Source organism: Pogona vitticeps, chromosome 1 (genome assembly GCF_051106095.1).
Source record: "Pogona vitticeps strain Pit_001003342236 chromosome 1, PviZW2.1, whole genome shotgun sequence".
NCBI classification, from domain to species: Eukaryota; Metazoa; Chordata; class Lepidosauria; order Squamata; family Agamidae; genus Pogona; species Pogona vitticeps.
This window is the reverse complement of record NC_135783.1, coordinates 47,510,117-47,530,346: the sequence shown is the minus strand read 5'-3', so window position 1 is coordinate 47,530,346 and position 20,230 is coordinate 47,510,117. Positions and strand designations below refer to the sequence as shown.

At 41.8% G+C, this 20,230-nt stretch overlaps 2 long non-coding RNA genes across 4 annotated transcripts in view; one reads left to right on the top strand and one right to left on the bottom strand.

Annotated features, from left to right (window-relative positions):
• Positions 1-11,626, bottom strand: part of LOC140704785 (uncharacterized) — a 243,952-nt gene extending 232,326 nt beyond the window's left edge. For all 3 annotated transcript variants that reach the window (XR_013540423.1, XR_013540424.1, XR_013540426.1), the window contains exon 1: positions 10,736-11,626. This is a non-coding gene — a long non-coding RNA (uncharacterized LOC140704785). The remainder of the gene's footprint in view (positions 1-10,735) is intronic.
• A 62-nt stretch (positions 11,627-11,688) lies between these two features.
• LOC144585844 (uncharacterized) lies at positions 11,689-19,264 on the top strand. The gene is made up of 3 exons (XR_013540428.1): positions 11,689-11,786; positions 17,873-17,990; positions 19,029-19,264. It is a non-coding gene; the product is annotated as an uncharacterized LOC144585844 (long non-coding RNA).
• The last annotated feature ends 966 nt before the right edge of the window (positions 19,265-20,230 follow it).

Sequence of the window (20,230 nt, the reverse complement as noted above, 5' to 3'; positions counted from 1 at the left end):
TATTTTTATTCCCGCCCCCTCCAAAAACCCTATTAAAATGCTTTTTGATGCATTTTGAAATAATCATCATTTGTAACATGGGAAAAAAGTAATGATGCTACTAGTCAACATACTGTTTCCAAAATAGCAATAGCTTTCTAATTAGCTTGCAAATAATTTTCCCCCAGCCCTGTATGATGTAACAGATAATGCTGTAACACATTACTTTGAAGCAATAAAGGATCTTGGGCCAGCCCTGTTAACTGCAGCGCTTATCTGGTGCCTGCTTCGTCTGCTCTTCTTATACCCATAAAGTAGCAACCTGCACATAACATAAAGAGAAGTGAAAGTGGAATGTGATGAGGTAGTGCTAATACTGATCTTTTCTGCTGATATTGCCTTACAATTATTTACTCCATGCTTTCCCGCCCCATACCTCCAAACTCAGTATGTGCCTCAGCTTGCTCCATGTATATGTCAAACACAGTGCAATGCCAAATGCAGCATCCCTGGATGTTGTTAACTAGCACAGTGCTGTAATTCCCCCCTCCTGGAACTAGGAGCAAGGACTGCATATATTAACATGGGCAACAAACAAGTCTGGTCTATGATACCATTTCCTACCCTAGACTGATATTCTAATCAAAGGTGATTTCCATAAAAGAAATCCAGATTTGCACAGAATTGCCCTTAGCCATTCATGTAGAGGTGGTGAAAACAAGCTTGGATCTGGGCCTGAACTGCTTCTGGGCATGCACAAGGTGGGACGTGTCAGCACTGGGCAACTCCTAGAGATGGGTAAGAATTTCATTTCAAGGCATCCTTGCTAAGTATGTACAAGCATTTAAACATTTCTTAATATTTAAGACAGAAAGACTTTTTAAAAAAAATGGAAGTAGCAAAAGGACAGATTTGCCCATCCATGCCGAAATTTGGGGAGTCTGGGGGAAGGGGAAATGGACAAATTCATCCATCCAGCAACTTTTGAGAGTTAAAAATTTAAATCTGAACCTTGGATTCCACTACATCAGAATTAAGGATGCCACTTCTCTGTTTTCTGAGGTGCCCCTTATTTTCAGGAGCTACATGAAGACAGGTGCAGTTTGGTCCTCTTCAAACAGGGAAAAGCTGTACATGTTGAATTTGGCTGGCACAACTGAAAGAGAATTTCGCTTCAGTTTTGTATTTGAGGAATTCACCAACATTCACAAATTTCATATTTGGAACAGGAAAGACTCGTTTAAAAACTTCAAATCTAACAGAAGTAGCCCTGCTAAATTTTCCCATACTTTGCGGGACAACCTTCCTGCTACCCAAGATGGCTCAGAGTCCATTCATTAATCACACTCATACATTCATATATACACATACACACTCACATTCAGTTACGTATAGGGTGCCAATGAATCTTGGGGAGGGTCATAGGGTTGTGGAGGGTTAGGATTAGTTTTTTTAAAGCCTCCATTGGCACCTATGGAGGGTTTTCAAAAGCTTTCTTGCCCTGAGGAAAGGACGAAGCCAAGTCCCTTATCTCTGTTCACTGTTAAAAGATAAGAGTAGCAGTGAAGCTGTGCCTAAATCTCTGTGATGAAAGTTCCAATCCCTGAATGGCAAGATCAAGAACTCTGCATATAAAGAGGGAAGCAATAAGGAGCAAAGAAAAACATACAACATTAAGACCTACAGTAATTTCATGTGCTCTGATTCTATCTACTATTGGCTATGGCTCCATCCAGCATCTCCTCTGGTTTTGCCCACCATTAGCTGTGGTCTATTATTGACTTTTTTATGTGGCTCAAGAGCCCTTCGTAACAACAAAATCATATTTTAGCCTAATGTGAGCATGTTGTTAATAGAGGGTACTCTCATGCTGTCTCAGATTTTCTTGGATGTCCCATGCAATGACACTGGGGGTGAGACTTTTTGCCCATCTTGGCCCATGCAAATACCCAATTTTGATGCCCTCTGGAGCTGGCCATCCAGTTATGACTAGCTGAATGCTTAAAGCTGCCAGGATATGGGTGCTACAATACTGCCTAACAGTCAGGGGTGGTCCAAGTCCTCCAGCATTTAGACGTTGTTGTTGTTGATATGCACCATTAAGTCACTTCAACCTATGGTGACTCTATGAGTTAATGACCTCCAAAAGGTCTTGTCATTTACAGCCCTGCTCAAAGGCAGAGGTCAAATTGATGCCTTCCTCGAATTCCATTAAAATAAGCAATTTGGGCTGGTAACTGAATTTTGTCCATGCTACCTGGGAGACACCAGAAATTGCTCTAATGCCTCTAACAAGCTCTGGATGAAGGCAACACACACAGGTATAGGGCAGGTTATGTGGCACACATAGCTCTGTCCACCAACAGAAGGGAAGGGTTACTGGGAAAGTTCAGGAGAAATGGCCACGGTGGTGGTGCTGCCCCTTCAGCTTTTTCCACCTGAGGCAAGTGCCTCCTTGTGCCTCATGGTAGAGCTGGCCCTTATCACAGTCAAGGGTTTGATTAATGCTGGACACAGCAGGGAGGGAGAGATGAATAACATCAACTGAGACCAGGGGTCTAGCTCTACTTTGTGAGGCATGGGCTGGTTCAGCTTTACTAAATCTTCCTCTGTCTGTCAGAGTAGCACATTATTGCCTAGAGCAGTGAGGATCCTGACACATCAGCTTGCTTCTCAGGGTTGAAAAGCTATTTAATGGTTGGAAGGGGAGGAAGATGAGTTAAATAAACCACTTATAAGATATTATGTAGCCTAGTTCCCTGCACATTCACAGCACCTCCCACAGACTGCCTCACAGTGTGTGCAGGGTGGGTGGTGGCCCTGCCAGAATAGGGTCAGGGCTTTAGGGCACTCCTCCTCCTTCCCATGGCTTTGTCTGGGATCACTCCACATTTCTCTGGTACATTATTGGCCACTGGGAGCTGATACCATTGCAGTGCCATTCAGATTGCTCCATTGTAGGTTGTTACGAGTATAATGTATAATGCTTTGCCAGAGTGCCAGGGCTGTTTATAATCTACACTGCTGCTTTTTTAAATTGCCTTCTCTCTCTTTTTTTCCTTTCCTCTTTCTACATCTGTTGTCCAAGCTTGCCAGAAGATCTTGGATCACAGAGCCAAGGAAATGTTTAATAGAGGTTTCTGAAGAACTAAAACTAGTGAATAAAATTAAATACTGTATCTTCCTATAATGTTATACATATAAGAGCTTGGAAATGTTACTTTTTGGATGAAAACTCTTGTAATTCCCATTGGCCTTGCTGCCTGGGAGATTCTTGGGAGCTGTAGTACAAAAATGTTCTCTCTCTCTTTCATGTTAGAGAATTCAAAAAAATAATAACAAGAAGGAAGATGACTGACTGCAAACAACATAGGGCACATAATAATTCCAGACTTTCCCCCACATTTCCAGAATTTTCCAGAGGGTATTATGGACAGGTGTGGAATAAAGTATCTTGTTCTAATGCAATTAGAAGGCAGCCATGCTTCAGAATAAGGAGGTGGGGAGGGGGGGCAGGTTAGATATGCATCACAGTACCTGGAAGAGGGGGCACACAGCCTACAAGCAAAGAACTAGAGTAGCCTAAGATAGTTGTGACGGAGGACTAGCTTTGTTTATGGACATCAAAGCTGGGAAGACAGGGGAGAGATTGATGTTCTCTCTCCACTGACCAGGTTTTAGAAAGCTACATGGAATCTTCCATGGGGAAATGATAAAAGAAATAAAACAAGTAAAATAATAAACAACAACAATAACAGCAACAGAAATAAACTACGTCAAAGAACCAACAGCGTATGTAGTATATAGGGATAGGGAAATATTTGTGTGTTTTTTTTATGGACAGCAAGAATTCCTTTAAAGGTAATCTGTTAGGGGCCACATGGAAGCAGAGACAGCGGGGACAGCCCGGACTCGGCCTCTGCTCACAGCAGGAAGTGGAGCAATGTCCCCTTTCACCCAGCTGACATACACCCCCACCTCCGGTCACAATATATTGGATGATTTTCTAGAAGAACGCTCCTCCCAGGAGCATGCTGCCACAATAGAAAGAGATGGAGGTGGCCACACTTCCTGAATCAAACTACTGTACAGGCTCTCTGTTGCATCAGCTCCTTTTCCTGAACTTGGAGTGCAATTACATGGGGGAAAGGATTGCAATGTGGAAAGCTTGTGGAGCAGTTTCATGAGGTTTCTCCCCTGCCTACCACATGACACACAGTATACACACATGTATACTGTGCTCCAGCCTGACTCCAATCCTTCCCCAAGCTGGACCTTTTTGGTCCAGCTGCAGGACGTCTACTTTTGGAGATCAGCTGGAGCGATTCCCCAGCAGACGGAAGGGTTGCTTTAGTGAGATTGCTCTCGATCCCTCTCATCCTTAAGACACAGAAATGTTTTTTTTTTATTACGACTGCTTCTTTATAAGGCATGCAGCACATCTGTGATGGAATATGAGAGACAGAAGGGAAAAAAATCACTTCCACTCCCTTGCCCTCCTCTGGGGAGCAGTGCAGAGGGAGTTTCACTAGCCTGAGATGACTCACTTACTAAGCCACTTCATGGTACTGTATTGGAAATTCAAAATGGAAGGAGACAGACCAAATAGGATTGGTTGAGCACCAATATACTATTTGGATGTGAGGATAGCACCTCCACCTGACCACGAGAGACCCTATGTAGCCTACTCCAGCCTGCTCAAAAATGAGCAGTGTAGAAGAACCATAATTCTATTTAAATTAGTGGGGCTTAATTCCAGGTTACCCTGACCAGGAATATAGTATTAAGCTAGAACACTATAAACTATTTCAACAGGAGACTCACTTTGCCTACAGTAGCAATAGCCAATTCGTGATCCTTCAAATCCTCAGCTGCAGTTCCTAGCAGTCTTGGTTTGTACAGTTGATAGTGAGGGTGATGAGTGTTGTAGAAGAACAACCTGTTCACCATGCCATAAAGTTACAGGAATACAACAGCTTATATGTAAAACGGTAGTCCCATAGCTCTTCTGACAGCTAAGGCCTCTCTGCATAACTATGACTGGTCTGCATATGTGAGTCAAAGTGCAAATATAGATCAGAGATTGGACTATAATTCCCAGAACACCCCAATTAGGGTGGCCATTGTCACTGGTTATGCTCCATTGTCTTACTATGATGATGCTGAGGTTTTGCCCTTGACTTCAGCAAGAGTCCTGTCCCCTGACTTTCTTGGCTATTATAAAAATGGTCTTGTGGAAGGGCAAACCTATGTGCTCATAAAGATTATTTTGGAACGGAAACAGATCAGATCACACCAGGTATCGAATGTTTCAAAGAAAGAAACCCCAAGAGTCTCCAGGGAGATTCTCATCCCACATCTCAGATAGCAATGGGTCACACCAGCAATTTAGTCCCATTCAGCAACAAACTCTAACATCTTTTAAAGCAATTTATTAATTTACAGCATTGCTCTTTAGCTTCATGGATAGTTTTGCCTTCCACTGGGGGAAAATGCATTCATCTTGGTTCTCTAGCCTTCCCTTTGTCAGGCTGCTACTCTACAACAATCTCCTTCTAAACAGAGTTTAAATGAAAAATCATAATTAGGCCGTATTGCTATTGTACTCATTTCTGCTCTTACAAATCTGAATTGTAAGCTCATTCAAGGGAGGGAGTGGGGGCTTATTTTTTAAAAAAATTATCCCATTTATATTCTACACTAGCAGCTCTAGTTTCTAACTGCCAGAGTGAGAAAGGGGAAGAGAGACATTAAAAAATCTATTACAAACTGAAGAGATGCAGCTATTATGCAAGTTTATGTTCCGGGCTCATATAATTAATAAGATTTCCATGCCACATTCAACTCAGCTTATGAACAGACATTAATCACACAATATTTGTCTAAAGGTGATATTTTAAGTTTGAACATTATGTTGCAGATCTTGGGGAGAAATCTCTACATGTTGATGGGTTGTGACTAAGAAGAAAGAAAATTCATTGCATTTGACCATCACAACAAGGTTGCCTTTTCATATCTGTTAAATCTCAAAGCATGAAGAAAACATCCCATCTCAGGAATCTGCACCTCTGTGAGGCTTTCAGGGCATTTCAAGGAAATAAAGGGGAGCATATTTGCACATTTTAAAATGCAAATTGATAAAAATAGACATAATCAAAGGATAATGGACAAACACAGAGATAGTGAAATAAGGTGGTGGAATAGAGATAACATGTATACATAAATGTTTACATTACAGCAAAAAGTGTAAAGAAGTGCACACAAGAGCCTCGTGGCGCAGTGGTTAAAACGCTGTACTGCAGCTAAAACTGTGCTCACGACCTGGGGTTCAAATCCCAGGTAGCCGGCTCAAGGTTGACTCAGCCTTCCATCCTTCCGAGGTCGGTAAAATGAGTACCCAGCTTGCTGGGGGGGCAATGTGTAGCCTGTATAATTAAAATTGTAAACCGCCCGGAGAGTGCTTGTAGCGCTATGGGGCGGTATATAAGTCCAATAAATAAATAAATAAATAAATAAATTCAAGCTCCAGCAGAAAACACAAACTCTCACGATCCAATACAAAATAGGGATGGGATGAAAATGTAGCTAGGATTTGAGAAATGCGGTAAAATTAACCTGGGAGATTTCCCCAGAACAAATCAACATAAAAAGTAAACCATACCTTCAGAAGGTGCCAAAAAGTCATGGATCTTTTCACTATACTAAGACAAGATGACTAATGTGTAGATGGCAGGAATAACACTAATAACACAGTGCTAGACCAGGTATATTACAGAGAATTAGTGTGCTCTCTCTAAATAAACCCTATGTTGCCTGAGCAGCAGCAAGGCAAAGCAATCAGATGCTGCCTTTATGGATATGTAGCCAGTGAGGAACAGGGGCAATTCATGCCATGCCACTTCTTGGTCTTGTTGTCAATAGTACCCCCATTGGCTGTATAACCCAAGGAGCATCTAGTTCACCCACCAAAATATTTTCATTTTTTTTGAGCCTGCAGTGGCTGAGACAACTTTACCTCCACTGAGTATGTCAGCAACGGCAAGTGCTCTCGACCTGGACCTCATGGTCTGGAACTAGAAGCACCAATATCAGGGGTCAATGACTGTCAGACAGGGCAAATTCATACCAAATGAGGAGCCCCAAATTCATACCCAATTTCTAGCCCCTGATCAGAACAGAAAGATAGGTGTGAAAGGAAAAGTGTCTTTCCAATGAGTTGTGTGCAGAGTCCAAACCAACATTCTAACCACACCACCACCACTCTTGATGCACCAGAAGTGTCCTGTTTACCTTTCCAAATATGGAAGTTTACCAGTATGGAAGATTTTTTTTAACGAAAGTAGTGTTTATCAGGGCACAGATAGAAGGCAGCATATTGGACATACAAAGTTATCACTGAAGGGTATTTTACTTCGTCCTCCTCCTCTTCACTCCATTTGTTCTACGCAGAGTTAACGTGGTATAGTGATTAACATACAGAACCAGGAATTAATGGGTTTCAGATCCCCTCTCTGCACTTACAGAGAGGACCAACCAGTGCTGGGAGGTTTCCCAGCTACTGACAACACAGGGACTCAGGATCATAATGAATCAAAACTGCAGCTGCCGCTGAGGCAAGAACAGTCTCACCAGCCAGACAGTGCCATGGAGCTTCCTGTCCACCTTAGCACTGTTTGGCTGGTAACATTGCTTTCACCAGGGTGAGGGCAACTCCAGCAGTTCTTTTATCCCTGAATGGCAAGCAGGCAAGGTTGCCCCAATGCCAGGGCTGTCAGTCATGGTGGGGAGTATCTCATCATGGGCTAATCTGAGGACTGCCCCACATCCTGCTTTTATTTGAGGATTTGCCTTAAAGCAGTGAAAAAGGCCATTTCACACCTTTTTTTTCCAGACAGCCCAAAATAAAGGGGGAAAAACTCTTATTGTGAGTTATCTGAAATGTATCATTCCTGCCTTGGTAACCCTGGGCCACCCACTATCTGTCAGCCTAACTGACCTGATAGGGTTGTGAGAATAGACAGGCTTGAGGAGAGCTTTTATATTTGTTAGTCACTCTGACAGCACTTGTCCTAGAAGAAAATAAAAATAGCTTTAACAAATAAAATCAGGTTGTCTTGCCATAAAGGCTTTAAAACTCACCAACAGAAGCATCAAGCTACTTCTGCTATCATTTTTTTTTCTTTGAAGCAACCAGACCTAATACTGTCTAAGTGTCCCTTCTACAGTGGCCAGATCATAAATCTCAAAAAATAAATGTTACAGTGGACCCTCAACTTACAGAATTAATCTGTATTGGAATAGTGGCTGCAGGTCAAAAAGTCTGTAAGTCAAGGCTCCATTGACCTACAATGTATTGAAAACCGATTAATCCGTAACCGGCCGTTTTTGTTTCATTTTGGTTTTTTTTCCAGTCTGTAGGTCGATTCTCCGGCTGTAAGTTGAACCTAAATTTTGCAGCCAGAGAAGTCGATAACTCAAAAAGTCTGTAAGTGGAGCCATCTGTAAGTCGAGGGTCCACTGTATTGTGGAATTGCAGCATATGCTTAGATATGAAATTCCACATTGATACCATATCTTAAAATAGCATATTTTAAAATCAGGGCCGTCTCTTAATTTCAATATGGATATTTTTAATTTCTTGCAAATTGAATGGAAGACTATATACAGAATCATTATCTGCAGTACATTAGTTTATGTGCTATGTGTCATCAAGTCAGTTCCAGTTTATGGTGTCCCTAGTATGATTTCCAAGACATGTGAGACGTAGGAGTGTCTTTACCAATGTCACCGCCTCGTCCGCTCCGGTGAGTTTTCCTGAATCAGTGGAGCTTTGAACCCAAGTCTCCTGAGTCCTAGCCTGACACTCTATCCACTATCGGGGATGGGGAAGTCACACGACTGGCTGTCAAATCAGACTTAAGTCAAACTGGCGACTCGATTCAGGATTTTTTTTCTTTCAATGACTCGGACTCAGACTCTGACATGGGGCTTGATACCAAAGACTCAGACTTGGATTTGGGACTCAGACCCAAACACTTGCCAACATCCCTGTTCACTATACTACATTGGCTCCGACTTATTTATTTAATACCATAGTGAAAACATTCTGAGCAAACATGTCCATTACCAGACAGCCTCTTCAGATACTGAAGGTACATTGGAAAGTGCTATAGATGTTATACGCATTTGATGAAACAGAGTCTTACATAGAAAAATAAAAAAAGTCAAAGAGCCCGAAAAACCCACAACCACCATTAGATCCTGGCGATGAAAGCCTTTGCGAATACATTTAACAAGTCAAGGTATCAAACTCCCCGAGTTTCATACAAATGGCAGATACGAAAAGCAACAAAGGTTCTTGGGCCACATTAAAAACAAGTTTTAAAGCTGTTTAAAATCAATCATAAGTTTTCGTTGACAGTAGCCCACTTCTTTAGAAGTCGTGGACTACAGTCAACAAATGCTTACGAAAAATAAAACTGGTTGTTGTCACAACAAACTAATGTACCTACCGACTTGGAAAAACACTAAAAGCATGCCCTCTATAATACAAAGTTCCTCTTCACTTCACAGTCCACCAGTATGACAGACATGCCATGTTCTTACCCAAGAGAGCAAACAGTGCATTTCAGTGAAATTTCTGAATTTCAAGGAGAGCTTGTGGTTTTCACAGGAAACTTTCCTAAGCACACCATTTGGATGTTTATTTCAGCTGAATGCACTGCTAAGAATCTAGTGCCTAAAACTAGTATTTTCCCCTCTCCCACAACCCATCTCCGCCGCCACACTCCTTTGGCAAGTTTTTTCCCCTTGTATACCTGCAAGCATGGCCTGTCCTAAGTCTGATCTTGGTCATCTTTTCCAGGAACCTTTTTGGCTAAACAGCAGGCTGCAAATGCTTTGAATTAATAAATATTTAACTGATGTTCACGTTCAGGAAGCACAACAAATGTCCGCCCACCCTACATACTCAAATCAAGGTCCCTAAAGCAAGCCAGGTCATTGTGGCACATGAGGTAGAAAATCCCATGGGTATTTCTTCCAACCAACTGCCAGGAGTCCAAATATAGTGCAAGTAGGCAGGGTTGCACCATCATCATCCCACTGAGACAGAAGATCTGGATTCCAATCATCATCTGCCAAAACCTCTTCCCATTCCTCAAAGTGAAAATACAGAAAATACAGAGAGAAAAAAACAAATTACTGTTCTTATATCATATGCAAAATGGCTTGAGGCAGTTGCCTCGCTCTGTCTACCCGCTCTGTCCACCCATAGGGCTCGGTCTAGGTATCAGCTGTAAATGAGAATAACTAAATAGAGGTCAGAAGCAAATGTATCGAAATACCAATTGCTGGGCAGAAAGGGGGAAGAGACAACAGAAGGCAAGGGCCTATTATTTAAATGCCCAGTTTATGAGCTACTGTGTAATGTCTGACTAGCTATTGTGGGAAACATAATGACCTAAAGGGTCACACTGTCTACATAAAAAAGCATCGCTGAGACTGAGACTACATAGTCAAACACTGTGGCATTTGCCACAGATGTAAAATGGATGAATTCACTTTATTTTTACTGATCACATGATGCAAAGGCCAATTTGAAGCAGTCCAGCCCTTTTTTGCTCCCAGCGCAGAGGGGTTTTTCTCTCTGCTGCTGCTGGAGGTTTCTGATTTTTTCAAGCCAAAGTATTCAAACAGACTTTCTCCCCTGGACGGGGGTATATGATTGTTGGTAGTATTCTGGTGAAATACCAACCTGGGCATGTTTTGGACAGCAGGAACACCCTCCACCACAATCTTTCTCTCTAGTCACTTCCTGGTCTCTACACAGATAAGGTGTACTTGCATTCAGCAAACGTTTGCATCTTCCAACTTTCAGCACCTCACCCTAGTTGTACATCTCTGGGTGGTCTTACATGTTGCCAGTTGTTTGCAATTTAATATTGTTGTTTTTTTATTTTAATATTGTTGTTAGCTGCCCAGAGTAGACTTCAGTCTAAATGGGTGGGATAGAAATTAAATAAACAAATAAATAAATTTGAGGCAATCCTCTGAATTACAGTACTGGCTTGCAGAAGATCCTGTCACTAAGGTCACGTCTTAGGTCTTGCAAAGTAAAGGCCATGGTTTTCTTTATTGAGTCAATCCACTTAATATGAGGTCTTCCTCTTTCCCTACTGCAATCCGTGTTAAATGAGTGAACCATTCTAAAACGTGGGTCTCTTTCCATATCAAAGAAAAAGCCTCCGGTCCTTTGTATTCACTTTTGTCGCTTCTTTCCCTCTCCCCCCATGAGGGCCTTTTAGGGCCTGTAGCACTAAAACAACCAGCCGGGAGGGAAAAGTGAAATGACCGCCAAAGTCTGCCGGTCACCTTAGTGCCCTCTCCCGGCGCGCCCCCGCCCCGCGATCCCACGTCAAGAGTCGCCTGATTAAGCCGTTCAATGCCACGGGCAGGCAGCTCGGCGACCAGAAAAGAGTGCAGAGCGGGCGCGGACGGGGCGGGCGGGGCCTCGGCGGCTTTTGAGTCTCCTGCAATCCCCGACAGCGCCTCGGGAACTGAAAAAGGAGAATGGAAAAGGAGAAAGGAAAAAAGGGGGGGGGGGAGGCGGTGTGCGCACCGACGAACCAACCAGGCACCACACGCGGCGCAGCAATTTCCATGCGCGGCTCAGGAGGAGGAGGAGGAGGAGGAGGAGGGCGGGGGGGGGGAAGGGAGGCCGCCACCATTCGCTACGTGCGAAGTCGCGAGTCCGCACTTGCAGCCGGCGAGGCGGGAGCGAGCGAGGGAGAGCCCTGGTGTCCCAGGTGGGCGGAGAAGGGAGGGGAGGGGAGGGGCCTGTTCGGGCCGCAGGGCGGGAAGCAGCTGGTGCGGCGGTTTCGGAAAAGGTGCCGCAAGCCGGGCTCGGAGAGAGAGCTCGGAAAGCAGGTGGCGGAGGCGGCGGCGCCTCAGCCGCCCCAACGGGGGAAAGGGAGCGCCGTCTGAAGCACGGGGCAGCCCCGGAACCGCCAGACCGGCGTGCTTGGCTGGGATGGGCCTCATTATCCTCTGGGGAGGAAGGGAGTGCGGGTGTTCTTTGCTTTCCCTCTTTTTTTGAACCGTTTCTCCCGTCTGTAACCATGTGTGCTCCGTGTGGAGGAAGGCGCTTTGTTCCTCCCTTTCTGCCTCGTACCTGAGGGCGGCTCGGGACCAGAACGGGGTGTGGCGCGCCCCACCTTGCCAATTATTGAGGTGGAGCTCCCACCCTCCTTCCCTGTTCCAGCCACGACTTTCCCAACCCTTAAAAATCGGAAGAGCGTTTCTGCTCTTAAATTCCCCCAGCAAACCACAAGAGTTCTCTCTTCCCGGGAATTGCCCCTCTCCGAGAAGGAGGAGCTGCTGCTGAAAGCGGCTGGCGTCCTGTTGCCAGGGCTCCGGTCCAAAATGGGAGCGACCTTCCCGCCAGGCTCGTTTCTGCGGCGGCTTTCAAGGGCAAAAGCCCTACAAACCACCGGGAGATCCTATCTCGGATCTGCCACCGCGTCTCGCCTGTTCTGGCCCGGGGGGGGGGGGCGGAGGAGGCGGGTGTGAAACCGTGGCGCGTCCCAGAAGCTGGCACAGTTTGGGTGCCCTGGTAGAAGTTGTTCGGGAGTTCGTCCCGTGCCCTGCCGGCGATCTTGAACAGCCCCTTGCAGCCTTCCCGAAGTCAGGCGCCCAGCAGGGATGTTAAGACTACCATCCCTTGCAAATTGGCTGGGAATAACGGGAGTTACAGCCCAGCATATTTGAAGGGCGCTGGGTCAGGTTCGGAGTATCAGACACAAGGCATCTTAGCCTCGATGCTCTTCGTTTCCTGTGGCCAGACAATGGAAATTGCCACTGGAAATCAAAATTTGATATGCTGTAAAAATGCTAATAGGAACAAGGTGGTGGGGTAGGTGACGTGTTAGGATTGTAATTAGGGCTCTGCAAGACGAAAGATAAGCCTTTACCCCATACATTTCCTAATTAAAATCCTGTGTCCAGCTCCTCCATTATTCACCAAGGGGAAAGGAATAATCAGGTACTATACAGCTGGAAAGGAAAAGGATTGCCTCTCTTTTTTCAGAGCCATTTTTCTGCCATTACTATCTGACACAACACTATGAAGCATCTTATTAAGGATCTTTGCTGAGCTCCTTGCAAACAAATGTGTATTGTATCATGTGCATAGATGCAGTCCTGAGGTCTTCCAACTAGTTACCAGCTAACTCTTATTTTCAAAATATGCTCAAATCATTCTGTCAGAAATTGAAAACTTTTTTTTGTACTACATTCCCAGATTCTGAGATCTGTAGACCTAAAAAAGAGTAAATTTTCCAAGCTCTGGGTACATAGCTAACATAATTGCACTATTCTTGTCCCAACCCCTTTTGCACAATAATCATATTTCTTGTATGTACTGTATTAAAAGCAAATATTTGTTCCTGAACACTTGGAACAGTCACCATGAACATCTGTTTGGCCTCAGCCATTCCATGGCCGTTCATAGTTGTTTTAGACTGAAGGTTTGCTCTCTTACGTATTTACTGAAAGAGATGTTACTACACTGGTGTAGCTATAGCAAAAATAATTGTCACCTGCATTGTTTGTGGCATATCTGGTAGGTTAGTACAGGGGATGTACCAAACTAAACATCCGAGGTGTTCCTGATATGTGGTGGTGATGTATGTCTTTGATTGGGATGTCTGTGGAATATGAAGGCTGCATTCAGTCCCAGCACAAAATGAAGATGACACTTATGTGAACATTTTTAACAGAGTAATGTACATCTTCCATACAGAAATGCTGCAGAAAATGCATTAAAGTGTGACATTTCCTTTGGCAGTGTTCTTAGTATCCTCTCTGTCAAACCTTGTGGTAAGCATTCACATATCTTGTACACATGCACATATGATTTCTTCCTACATACTCCCAGGATGAATTTTAAAACAGAGCATGCTTTCTCCTAAGAATTTCATCATCTAGTGTTTGTAGTATGTGACTGCTATGTTTGGTATAGAAATTCTAAGCAAGAAGGATGATCTCTTTTTTAAAAAAAATTTATGTGAATATATAGGGAAAGCAGGCATATGCTAGCTGTGCATAAAATACAGCAATGGTGGAATGAAAGTGGAAGTGATATATGTTTAAGGCTGGTACTATGCAGGTAAAGAGTACAGTACAGGATTTCCTGCAGAAGTAAAATGGGTGCATTTGAATTTTTGTAGACATATCACATGACACAAAGATGAATGCCCAGCCCTTTTTGCTTCCAAAGCAATTTTCCCTGCTGGTGGTGGCTGCTGCTTTTTTCAGGTTAGAGCAATTTGAACAGTTTTTTCCCCATGTGATCAGTTGCTTCATTCTCCAGAAAGACAGAGGGGGATGTCTGAAACATCACACCCAGCTTATATCTACTATTCTGGTGACATATTAAGGGCTAAATCACATGTAGGAAAAGAATCCCAGTTTCACTGATTCTTTTCATCTCTCTCTTGTAACAATACATATTTTTCCCAGTGGTTACATGGTAAGTATATCCACAGGAGTTTTTACATTGTTTCAAAATGCATTGCTACATTTCTTTGTGTTTGAACCATTATGTTTATTACACTGCTTTCTAATTTTGTATTGATTCATTTTCCGTACTATTGATTGGGGCAGTCAGCCCCCCCCTTGTCCTTTTTTTAAATTACAAAAGTGATATATCCTTATAGCAGTACAAGCTTCCCCCTCCTCTCTTTTTCCTTCCTTTACTCACTTGTCCCTTTTTCCTAATTTCCCTGCATGTCTCTGCCTCTCCAGTTCTTGGCTTTCATTTTTCTTTTCTCTTTTGAATAATGTCAGGAGGAGGAAGCAGGTTTTCAAAGACTTGCAAAGTATTCTGAAGAGCAGGGTTTTTTTTTAAAAAAAGAGAGAGAATATGTTAATACAATGCCCCTTTCTTTACAATTCAAACCAGAAAATATTCCTTTCTCTGCTCCAGCCCTCTTTTACCTGTAAGGGAGAGGGGAAGGCTGTCTATTTCTGAGCAATGCATGTTGTTTTGTGGCAATGACTGTGGTGGCTGGTACCAGTGATTTATCAATATCCCTTTTATATATATGTTGAGATGTGCTAAAACAATAAAGAATGAAGCAATACATGATTGGAACATTTTAAAACAACCCTCCCGGCAAGGAGGAAGTAAACCAATTGCCGGGGTATATGAATCAACATTAACTGTGCATCATGTGAACAGAAAATTTTGAAATGATCCAAATAATGGCAAAACCAGCATAATTGGTGTTCTTTTTGGCAAATGTGATTGATCACTAAGCTGGGTGTGATGTTTTGGAGAGCAGGAACACCCACTCCTGCAATCTTTCTCCCTAGTCACCCTGAAGTATTGTTTTAGTGTGTGTGTTCTAGCAAACTATGGGGTTTAGCACTATATTGCCTTATAACTGCATTGATATGTTAGTTTAACACTAGATCACCTCTGCACAGACCAAAAAAAAGGCTAAACATTTATATGAAGTCAAAACGACTCTGTTGAACTACAGCAGACCAATATCAGAGGAAGGTGGGGTGTTGTGCAGATCAAACCACATTGGATTGAGGGGCCTTTATGGACACTGGCACTCAAACAATCTGCAGTCCCTGTGTGGTCACCTGATCCAAATAGAAGCGTAAAATAGATTGCAAATCAAGCCACTCCTAATCACCTTGACAGTGTCGTCACAGCCTAAGTGAGGTAACAGTCCTGGAAGAAGAGTTAGAATACATGGCAGGGACCCTTCCTAAGTTGATAAAATTGTATTAATTTAGTACAACAATAGTGAGATCAATCCAGTAGAAGACTGTGTGGGAGGTCATGATATGTCTTTTTGAGGCTTCTGGCCTCAAAAAGAGTAATTAAAAGCATCTGAGTTTGGAGGGTGTTATGTACAAATTTTATCATGCGTTTATGGCTGTAATGTGTCCAGGAACTAATATCTCTTCCCTATGCTTAAGCACATTTCCAGCTGTGAATAAGTACTGCAGGAGAGAAAAGGAAAATATCTTTAGAGGTGCACAGCTTTTCTCTAGTTTATAAAATATTTTGGAACCATCAGAGCCATGTGGGGACAGATATTTAGGATATAATTAAGGGGTGGGCAAAATATTGTGTTATTGTATTATAGTTTCCACTTGGTTTATCTGTCTCTGTTGGCAAAATGCCTTGGGAATCTGCACCACACTATTATAAGCCCCTTTGATTCTTTGCAGCTCACAGCTGCTAAAGTACTGATCTCTATACCAGCCATTCCCTGAGAATGTATTAAAATGTCCTGATGTGACCCTGATCTTTTGGAACAAAATCATGATTTTGCTTGCATCTCTTTTGCTTTTTCTTAATGTGATCATAATGTGGGCTCATAATTAATAAATGTATTGTGTATCCTTCCTTGATTTCTATTGTGTGTCCACTGTAATTTTCCTTTGTAATAGCTGTTTAAGAGATACAGAAAATAAGCTATCTCTCACATCTTACAGAAATTCTATTGAGACTATTTTATCTGATTTGTTTATTTGGTTTATGCCATACCAAATCCTTGCTGTATTAATTCCTTTCTCTTGTTTTATTGATTGTGATTTTAATGTGCTGGCTCTGTTTCTCATGTGTTTATGAGCTTGGATCTTTACTGCAGTATCAGAAACCACCCTGGGCATTAACATCTGACTCTGAAGCTAGTTTTATAGGTTCACAAATAAGATGTCTTTGATTGGTAGCCAGACTCTAGAATTTCATTCCCAAAAAGGATGCATGTTCAATGCCACCATATTTTCAATGGATTTTTAAAACTTAGTTTATTTCAGGTTATTTTTTGTAAGCAGTTTTAAAATCAATGAGCTTCTTAAAGGATTGGGCATTCCTAATTGCTGAAGAATGTGTTGTTTTTAAAATTGGCCCATATTTTATGTAAGCTTGCTGGATAACTAAGTGAGTTAGGTATTTAGCTGCAGAACCAAAATGTTGGGAGTTTGATTCCCCATAGTGCATCTCAGAAGAGCCAGCTTGTGTGGAGTTGGCCAAACTGCACAGTCCCAGGGTGCTCCCAAAAAAATGAATGATAAACCACTTCTGAGTAATCCCTACCTGGAAAAGGATCACCGTGTCAGAATTGACATCATGGCACATGGTTATTATTATTATATTTCATGTCGGAACTTTGAGCAGATGAATGGTTTGCTGAATTTGGTTGTCTTGTGTTCTATGTCATTTATTGTTGATGGCCACACTGTCAGGACTGCATTTCCAAAAGTGCAGTTGCAAACTTCCAAGATAGGGTATAATTGCTTTTAAAAACAAACATATGAATCAGGTGAGAACATTGGGTCATGCTAACTGCCCATGTGTATAACATGTGCCAACAGTGGCTAAAATCAGAAACTTCAGTATGATTTAAGAGTACAGGGTGCTCCATTTTCTTCTATTAACTCTCAGTTCCTGGACAAATTCAGCACTGTTGTAATTGGTTAAATATTAGGAAGGAGGCCCTGGATATTCCTCTGCATAGTAACTGAATATTTTTGTGAGGTTTCTGTTGTTCTGTTCCAGTTCCATTGTCCTTTCCAGAACCATTCTAAAAATAGCACAGAATGTTAGAAATTAGGCCGACATTTTACGGCAGTATTATTATTATTATTATTATTATTATTATTATTATTATTATTATTATTATTATTATTATTATTATTATTATTATTAAAATCCATCCATATTGATTTAACATCGTGTCACCAGGGTACAGCTTATAATCATTTGTAAAACAACTGCTACACACATTACCCTCCTAATCTATACAACATCCTTCTAACCATTGATAGAATAAGTCCCATGTTTGATAATATTTCCTTTGATTTTCAGTGTTAGTCTGTCCATTTCGGCGCAGTCCAATATCTTTTTACGGCAGTATTGAAAGTCCAAGTGATACCTGAATATAACGTTTACAATGCTCACCTTCTCTCTCATGTACAGTATAAAGGTAAGGCCATGTCTTTTCTTCAACCAATTTTTGTTAAGCTAGGAACATTAATTAAAAACAAAGAATCATACATGATGAAAACAAAGTTGCAGTTTTAGGCCCTTTTTCTTACTTTCCTCAAGATAAAATTTGGCTGTCCCTTGGACTTGTGAATATTCATGTGAAACTATTATAAGTGGGCTCACCCTGTGTTTGTGTCTAAGATCATATAACAGGCAAGGTTGAAGTAACACAGTGGATTTGTTGTAGAAATCCCCCTAAATATTGTGTATAGGTAGGTTAGCTACACATTCCCTGAGTAGCAAGTACAAACGTAAAGCAGATGTGATAATTTTTAAATATATTAAAGTGTACCAACAAAACAGAAAATGGTTCTGGGATCCCTGAGTCCTAAGTTGTAAAGACTTTACTAGCACTTTGAATTGTGTAGAGAAGCAGATCAATAGCTGGCAAAGTTGTTTAAAACTGACGTGATATGATCCCCTAAGGCTGGTCCTTGTTGGCCAGCCAAGCAGCTGTTTCCTACAGTTTGCAAATACTGAAATAAGATATTAAGCTTTTTTCCTATTTTGCCTAATTAGGAATGCCATGTATTTCATGACAACACAGTTCCACACAGATATAACAATAGCTGTTCATCAAACACAATTGCAGAGTTATATAGAATAATTGTTAAAAATATAAGCCATTGGTAGGGGCTTATCATTATCTTTGATAGTAATATGTATTGAACTTACCTCTTCTAGTTGTTTCGTGCTATCTCGAACTCTTCCTATGCCATCAATAGATTCATGGTGCAAAACATTCCTCTGGATGTATGAAAGTCCATAATATCGGAATAGTCAAATAGTAATTCCTGTTGGCTATATTAATTAGGCATTACTCATCAACTCATTTCTACAAAGAGGTCTAGTAGAGAGACATATGTTCCATATCTAGCAATAATAATGACAGTTGACTCAAAACCTAAAGCAGCATATTTTAGATTCCTTTTCAACTGAATTGTCTGCTTTGATAAAATATTTGTTTTTTCTTCAGTTTCCCATCTTTTTATCAGTATCTTCTGAAGTCATTCTACAGCTCTATAATATTAATCTCAAAATCATAAGACAGACCTTTGCCTGAATGTAAAAAAAAAATTTTTCCTGTAGCAAGTATTTACAATTTGTTTGCTGTCTTTGCTGAAAATCATCTCTTGACATTTCATATTTCTCAGTATGTAACTAGAAACAATCCAGGAATTTAATAAAATACCTGCCGTATTTAAAAAAAAACCAGGTGGCCTAGTATTTTGATTTTAAAAAATAAATACTTGAAACATTCCTACAGTGATTCAAAGTTCTTCTGGATAACTACCTCATATCTTCTGTATAACTACCTCAGATGAGCAATGAATTATTGATATCACCAATAGAGCAAATGTGTAAATGAGCAGAGAAAGATTCGCGATGTTGGAAGGATTTCTCTTCTTCTTTTAATTGGCGAATACAAGATGAGGAGGATGACATAGTAATACATGCAAGATGGAAATAATGGCACTTAAGATATGGCACACTCCTCCCGCTAGGCCTTGCTCCTCCTTTACTAGCCTTTGTATCTTTATCTTCCCACCCTCTTGTTTGCTCCTTCAGTCCTAGAACAAGAGTCAAATGCAAGAAGAGCAGAGAAAGCTTAGCACAGCTGCAAACCTAATCAGCACTGTCCTGGCAGGATAGCCTGCACAGCTGGGAACTGGAAATGCTCTTTTCCAGGCACAAATTGATACCAAATGGAGCAGATGGAGGAAGGCCAGTTATGGCTTATGACTCATGCAGCCAGATCTACATGAAGAGCTTAAGAGCTAGAAGCATCACCAGATGACTGAGCATTGCCGGAAGTTTTAGACTGTGTATGTGTGTGTGTATACTGATTTATATGAGCTGTTCCTTTCAGTCTTGTTTTTAAGTTGGACTGAAGGAAGAAGTGTGACCACATTGAATTTGGAAATCCTGTTATCTGAGAATTGACATGAGTTCTGATAGATGATGAGCTCTGTCGACCCAGAAGACCAGTGAGTCTAACTGAGTGATGCATACAGTACTCTGGTGAAAGTGACTTCTTTTATCAATCCCAAGAGCAAGGCAGACTTGCCCAAACTGAAGAAAGGACTGATACATGTGGGTGGCCCTTTGGAATTACAGCGAAAACCCAATTGCTGGTTCCAGCTATGATAGACCCATTGAGTCATGTCATTTAGCAGC